Source organism: Tubulanus polymorphus, chromosome 12 (genome assembly GCF_964204645.1).
Source record: "Tubulanus polymorphus chromosome 12, tnTubPoly1.2, whole genome shotgun sequence".
NCBI classification, from domain to species: domain Eukaryota; kingdom Metazoa; phylum Nemertea; class Palaeonemertea; order Tubulaniformes; family Tubulanidae; genus Tubulanus; species Tubulanus polymorphus.
Window position 1 is genome coordinate 8,809,894 of NC_134036.1, and position 8,066 is coordinate 8,817,959.

Below are 8,066 nucleotides of genomic sequence, written 5' to 3' on the forward strand. Positions count from 1 at the left end.
CATTCATAAGGGTTCAACCCTGGGCTATCTCAGCACCATCAGCCGAGTTGGCGGCTCACGCATGAATCAGATCGGCATAACCGAGCTAGAATTACAACCCGACCAGGGAGAGCCTGATCATTTAGTGGACTTAATTGCGAGGACCCTTGAGAATTTGAGTCCTACTGAGGGAGAACAAGCAAGACAGCTCATACTAGAATACTCTGACATATTTTCGAAATCGGACACTGATTTGGGTTTAGCCCAGGGCGTGACACACGACATTGACACCAATGGGAGCCGCCCTATCAAACAGCGGGCGAGGCGGATGCCCATATCGAAACAAGAGACAGCAGACGAAATGGTGGAAGACATGCTAAACCGAGACGTGATAGAACCTTCATCCAGCCCTTGGTGCTCGAATATCGTGTTGGTCGGGCAGAAAGATGGTTCCACACGGTTCTGCGTAGATTTCCGGGCATTGAACTCGTGTACGCGGCTTGACTCGTACCCGCTTCCCCGAATAGATGATTCGATTCGCTCTTTGTCAGGATCGAAATACTTTTGCACGATGGACTTAGCCTCAGGATATTCGCAGGTGGAGTTGTCTGAAGAAGCTAAAGAGAAAACAGCATTCGTAGTACGAAATGGCCTTTATCAGTTTAAGCGTATGCCGTTCGGTCTATGCAACGCGGGCGCCACGTTTGAAAGATTGATGGAGCAGGTTTTGCGCGGGCTGCAAAATGAGATTTGTTTAATTTATCTCGACGATATCATCGTATACGGAAGATCCTTCGACGAGACTCTGCAGAATCTACGGGCGGTCTTTGACCGAATCAGACGTTCCGGGTTGAAGCTCAAACCTAAGAAGTGTCAATTTTTCCAGAGAAGCGTCACTTTCCTAGGCCATATCGTCTCAGAAGAGGGAGTCGCCTGCGATCCTGTTAAGATTGAAGCCATCAAGAACTGGCCTACACCGAAGTGTCCAACTGATGTCCGATCATTCCTCGGCCTGGCGTCGTATTATCGAAATTTCTGCCCGGATTTCTCTTCCGTCGCTCACTCGATGTATAAATTAACCGAGAAAGACAGGAAGTTTACCTGGACATCAGACTGCGAAGATGCGTTCGTCCGATTGAAAGAGATGTTGATGTCGCCACCAGTCTTAGTCTATCCTGACCCCGATTTACCATTCATTCTAGATTGCGATGCTTCTGGAGTGGGGCTCGGAGGAGTACTATCTCAGCTGCAGGACGGACAGGAAAGGGTGATCGCGTATGGTAGCCGTGTCCTTTCTAAACCGGAGAGAAACTATTGTACCACTAGGCGAGAGTTGCTCGCAGTTATAACTTATGTGAAACATTTTCGACACTACTTACTTGGGAGAGAATTCCTCCTCAGGACTGACCACGCGTCACTTCGGTGGCTGATGTCATTCAAGGAGCCAGAGGGACAGACCGCAAGATGGATAACCGCCTTGGCCGAGTATCGATTCAAGATTCAACATCGACCCGGTCGTTTTCACACCAATGCTGATGGTCTTTCACGCCGAGAGTGTGCAAGCTGCCTCCGTTCTTCTTCAAACTTTCAGGGCGATATTTCTCCCTGTAATGACAGAACCAAAATTAGAAACATTAACATCGAACAACGAAATATACCTAGATCTGGGACCACCCTGTTAAGTTCAACCGAATGGACGACTCAGCAATTGATAAATGAACAGGCAGTTGACTCGGAGCTATCTTGGATAGTGGAAAGATTCAAGTCCGGCGACAGGCCTGCCTGGCAAGATGTCTCCAGCCTTGGGCTTTCGACCAAGTTCTACTGGGCTCGATGGACACAATTAAAACTGATTGACGGTAAACTATTTATAAGCAAGGAACGCGCTGGACATCCCGATTCAACGCTCCTACTCCTCCCGAGAAAGTATCGAAAAGAAGTCTTTAACTCCATCCATAACTCCCGTACTTCGGCACATTTCGGAGTAAAGAAGACTCTCGCCGCCGTCCATGGTCAATATTTCTGGCACGGAATCCATGAGGACATTAAACTCTGGTGTCAACAGTGTCATATCTGCGCGTCAAGAAAGACCACCCCTAAGAAGAGAAGGGCCGCTATGAAAGATTACAGAGTGGGACTACCACTCGAACGAATCGCACTCGACATTCTAGGTCCTCTCCCCGAGACTGACTCTGGCAATACAGTTATCTTAGTTGTGACTGACTATTTCACTCGGTGGGTAGAAGCCTATGCTCTACCCAACCAGACAGCTGTTACCGTGGCAACGACCTTAGTGAGAGAATTCATTTCGAGGTATGGTGTAGCCCGCCAATTCCATAGTGACCAAGGCACGAACTTCCAATCGAAACTAGTTAGAGAGATATGCGAACTGCTTGAGATGCAGAAAACCCGTACAACGGCCTATCACCCGCAATCCGACGGGTTGTGCGAGAAGTACAATCGGACTCTTTTAGACGGCCTCGCTATGACTGTGAATTCTAACCAGACTGACTGGGACGAACAATTACCTTTCTTAACTATGGCGTACCGTGCTTCCGTGCATGATAGCACTGGTTTTACTCCGAATTATTTGATGTTCGGGCGTGAAATTAACTTACCGCTTCAAATTGTATCCGGTACATCCGCGGCGGAACACTCTCCTCTTCCAACTAAATCGTATGCGATCGAAGTTAAAGAGCGTCTTGAAACCGCGTTTGCATTGACTCGACGCAACCTGGAAATAAGAACGAAGCGAAATAAGAGATGTTACGATTTGCGACAGAGCGGCTCTACTTATAATATCGGAGATTTAGTCTGGGTTTACACGCCCGCCATTTCGGCCCGACAGACCAAGAAATTGTCCTGTCTTTACACTGGTCCGTTTTCAGTCACGCGCATAGTCAACGACGTGGTCTTTGGTGTTGAGAATCTCGAAAACCACAATGTCAAATATATACATTTCGATCGATTGAAGCCCTATGTGGCCGTTGATTCGCCCCTAGGTGCGATGCCCTCTGAGGGCCTTTCTAGTAGAAGATCTGATCGAAGAACCCGCTTGCCCGATAGGTTCGGGGATTGGACCGTCTAATCTGGTTTTCTTATATAAATCTGCAACTTTGTTATTACAGGTCGAGCATCAAGACTAAATGTCGCTTTTGCTATAAGCATTTCCGTTCAGAAGCGATCGAAGCGCATGCTGATGGGTGTGAGGGGCGGCCTGTCGCAGGCCGCTGCTACAAATGCCGCGACTGCGGCCGTATTTCACGTACTAAACTTTCCGCGCGGCAGCATGGAAAATATCATGTAAAAACGACAAATCGCGACCCGGGGTACGAGGTCGTCACCGAGGGCGACGAGAATTCACCTCCGCGCAAAATCGTGCGCACCGAGGAGTGGGACCGAGATCCAGCTCTATCCATCTCAGAATCTCCCGGCCACACTGACTACCGTCGGGCGCGACGCGAGGCCGACCGGGCCCATCGGGCACGCGTAAAGGCCAACATGATTGCAAGCGACCGCATCACGGAGGAGGCCCGCCAGCTCGACTCGGCCTTTCTGGCGCAACAGACCAGTATAGGGTTAGAGATTCGTCGAGACCTCGAAGCCAGGAAGGCGATAGCTCGGCTTGAACCCGGTAGACCGACACCGATCGCGACGCCCCAGATTGCGCCGCTACCGATATCAACATCTCCGCCCCTGATCGCGACGCCTCCGACCGTGTTAACTCCTATTGCGTCGCCACCGAAGGCGACACACGCGTCGGATATCGGCCCGGACATGCCGGCCGATTTTGACCACGTTTTGAGCAAGGGGGACGCCCCTCTTTCTGCGACTTCTCCAAATTCGTCGGCCGACATTCCCGTCGTTGCACCGATAGTCGTCGCGGAGACGGAGGCCGAAGCGGGCAAGTTCCAGCTGATGAACAACCAAATCACGCCGGTGATACCCACCAGGAGCATTGAAGAGGAGGAACAGCGGCTGCTCGCCCTGGCTGACGCTGGTGTGCCAGAAGTTATCATAGGAACGAACGAACTGGTAAGTGTTGGCACGGGCCAGCACGTCATGCTTGTACGCGACGAGGAGGTTGGCTCGGCGTCCACCCGTAGCCTTCATGTGACATTACACTATCACCCCTCCGCGATGGGTACCGCGTATCAATACTGTGGGACCCCTACCGAAACCTTCGCCTGCACAGCGTGTCGGGTCCTCGCAGCCCACCACGGGATTGAATGGCCTCCCGCCGAGAACGAGATCACTCCGCGACGCGTTGCAGTATTTGGCCTGCGACACCAACATCCGACTCCGCACGGACCCGTCGCCACCTGGGGCCTGGACCGTCGGCCCAGTCCGTGCGTCCTGTGCGCCATCGATTGCAAATCCGCCAAGATCCCATACGTATATTAGTGGTCTGTTTTTACCTGTTTTTACGGTGTTCCGTATGTTCCGGGGATCTGGTGGGGGTCGTTGAGGGCCGAGAGGAGGCTGATTCGGAGCACTCCGGATGAGTGCCTGGTCCCCTCGTCGGTTCTTTTCGGCTCCGCCCGCTTGCCGGGACCTCGGAACCCCGTTTCCTGTAAATGTAATATTAATTGTAATTTGTACTATTTTCGGGTCTTCTACTTTCGGGCTTGCTTTTTGATTAGGCCTTTTTCGCTTTTTGTCATTATGACACCCAATTTTCTTTAAATTCATTTCGCCTCATCGCCTTAAGGCGTAGTATGAGGCTGGGCGGGGGTTTTTGTGGCGAAAATTGTCAATATCTGGGGTGGGTTTGACCACAAAATGTCGGTCTTTGGTGAAATTATATTATGTATTTCGGAATGGCCTTAAGCCGTTCTTTTCTCATTGTTTCTTTTTAGATGTACGTATTCCGGGACGGGGCTGGGTGTTCTGCGGCGATGTTTCGGGATCTTTTCGGCTCAATTTCAATCTGACAGATTTTTGGCAGTCCTGTCAGATTCCAATTTCACGACCTGGGCAGGCCCCCGCGGTGTTGGCCACGCCACATCGCGGTGACATTAGCGATTTTTCGGCGCCTGTCCAGGCCATTCTTTTATCCTCCACCTACCTATTAGTGTGTGTTCTCCTTTTTATATTCGAGACCCAACTTCTTTGATTTTGGGCCGTTTTGGTTCCGTCTCGTCGCCGGAGAATTCTCCAGCCCTGCTCGTGTTTACGCTCGTTTTTACGACGCCGTTCGCTGGCGCCGCCTCACTTCCGTGTGAGCGTTTTCGCGATGGTGCGGTTAACTCCGGTTTATTTTTAGTAAATATCTCCGTATCGGTCTTATAGTCGTCATTTTTCGCGTTAATCTTAAAATATTATAGAACTTAATTCTACTTCTCGCGTATGAAGTCTTTATTTAGGGTTTTATCATTCGTCACGGTCGAATGATTTCGCGTGCTCTACTTTGTCCGTGGATCGTATCACTGCTCGTCACGCTTGACCAATCACCGCGTGCGTTGACCGCATGAAAACTATAAATTTGGCGCAATCGCGCTCATTGGCAACTTGGCTCTGGCAGAGCCACATTAGAAACTCTTCTTGCTGCCTCTTCACCGTTTTACGAATCGGACGCTGTAAATCGTACAGATCATGTAAGAAGACAATTTTACTCTCTAATTAAGACACGGGCCTCCGGGTCGTCTGACCCCGGGATCGCTGCAGTGGTTTTTGACATCCCGCCCTCAGTGAGTCCCGAGTGCCGACGCACCCGGGGGTCGTGTAGTCGTCGGCCATGGGCTGCCGATAAACTCGTCACTTACAATCCTGTAAATATTGTAAATTCTCCGTCAGTTCATCGTCTGTTTAAATTCAATCCTCTGACGATGCCAACTTAACGCTCTCGTCGCTGTAATTAGTAATAGTAATAGTAATAATAATAGTATGGTAGGCCTATATCTTCTGTGCTATTTCCGTAATTTTACTCCGAGATGTCGTTTCTGCTGACTATGAAAATCACCTGTATTCAGTAACTCCTTTTTCGAACGAACGCGCGGTCGTTTCATCTTCTTGACGTCGCCTCTGAATTTCGACTCTTTGAGTTCGCGTCACCGACATTTTGAATTTGGCGCGCAGTCGTTGATTAACGACAACGCTCGTCGTTAACTATTTGACGTTCCGTCGTGTAATTCTTATCGTTGATTGAAGACAACGCTCGTCGTTAACTACTTGACGCTCCGTCGTATAATTCTTATCGTTGATTAACGACAACGCTCGTCGTTAACTACTTGACGCTCCGTCGTTAACATCTTAATCGTTGATTAGCTTCGACGCTCGTTTACTGAGACCTAAGTTATATTAGATACACACCGGAGTCCGCCGCGCCACCGCTTCTATTTGACGTTCGGTCGTCTCCTTTGTATGCTACCGTACATTGACTGTACCAAGGCTTTGCAAGCCATGAAGGGCACATTCTTTTTATATATCGAAATGTAAATAATCAAGGTGTTTTGCGTGTGGACATGATGTCCCCTTGGCATCAAGAACGATGAACTTTGTATTATAAGAAAATATATATATTTAATAATTCGTACTACATTCCAATCAAACTTCGAATCTTGCGTTTATTTGATTCGCCGGCACTGGAAGGAAGGACGAGGATTTCTGTTTGTTTTCCTGCTGCATCGAACCCATTTAGTTCTACGTGAGGATCGTTCCCCTATTGACCGTCGCTACGGACAACACTTATGCATACGACTAGTTTGACAGATCTGGCATGAGTCGCAATTAGCTCCTGAGATGACGGGGGACAGCTATGTGCGAGAGGGCACTTGGAATGGGGGTAGCCATATCCGCCGAGTAATCAACACTGCGAGTTTCGTCCGAGGAAAGCCCCTAAAGCGGATTACTCTGAGTAGAGCGGGTTGGGGGGTCTGTATTGGCCACACAGATTAAGGCTACGTGGAGTAGGGAGGCGACTGTTTGGAGGAGAGCGTACTGCTAAAGCGCCCTTTTTAGCGACATTTTTTAATAGAGGAACCGATTCTACATATCTTATATCATTTACTTTCCTGGGGAAGACAAGAGTCTCCTTGCCGTATTCACTACCCGAGTGCGGTCGACCCAGGCGGACCCGTGTAGCGAGCGCCCCGGCACAGCAGAGTGACTACGACTACGCTACCTATGGACAACAGCAGTCACTACCTGTATTACTATTTTTTTATGTTTACACTACAACCGCTACAGTTGCATCGGGATGGGTGATGGTTTGACGTGTTGCATTGGTGGAGAGTTGATCGCTTGTACGTCATAAAAGTCAATGTGTCGACTTGGTTGAGGTGCAAACTGTTGAGTACCGTACTGTTGCTGAGCTAACTTCAGTTCGAATATTTCTTTCATGAGTTTTTGTTGGCTGGTTTGTAACACAGCCATCATGGCAGTTATCTGGTCTAGCTGCCCACCGTGATTTGTTGCCATCACCGGTGCTGCTACTGGTGTCGAGGTAGCGTTTATTGTCCTTTCCGCCGAGACTGCTTTATCAGATAGTTCTCTGATTGTCTTAGGTTCCATAGGCATGACAATCCTCTTAATGTCGTCGTTTAGTCCATTTATGAGTAGGGCAACACGTACCTTTTCAGGGAATTCCACATCTAGCTTAAGGTGAATTCTCTCCAGATACGTGGCTACACTCTCGGTTGGGAGTTGTTTAGCCATTAAAACAGAGAGGTCGGTTGGGCCTGCGACTGAGGCATATCGTGCCACGAAAGCTTTTTTCAATAGATCCTCATTCGCTTGAGTAGCTTCAGGTAGAGAAAAGTACCATGTCTGGGCCGATGGTGATAGTCGCAATGGAAAGAAACTGAGACGCTGTTCTGGCCCTAGATTGTGTCCTTTTGCAAATGCACTCCAAAGAGCCCACCAGATTGTTGGGTTCTTCACCAATTTATTAACGAAGTTTATGCCTTTAATGGAGTGGGGAACTATCGATGGTAGAACCTTAAAAAGATGAGTTAAATACAAATATAGTTTTGACGTAGAGAGTTGTTTATTTGCTGACGTCCTGAGTCAGAATGTTTGATTTGTATAGTATTATGAATAAAATAGGTAACAACCATTTTATATATTCCAATTATTATAATATCACC

The 8,066-nt window shown here is 48.8% G+C and overlaps 1 long non-coding RNA gene across 1 annotated transcript; it reads right to left on the reverse strand.

The window, feature by feature from the left end:
* Positions 1-1,371: 1,371 nt before the first annotated feature.
* Positions 1,372-4,523, reverse strand: LOC141914325 (uncharacterized). Its single transcript, XR_012620774.1, has 3 exons — positions 4,398-4,523; positions 2,598-2,713; positions 1,372-1,584 (listed from the first exon to the last, which is right to left on the reverse strand). It is a non-coding gene; the product is annotated as an uncharacterized LOC141914325 (long non-coding RNA).
* Positions 4,524-8,066: the final 3,543 nt, after the last annotated feature.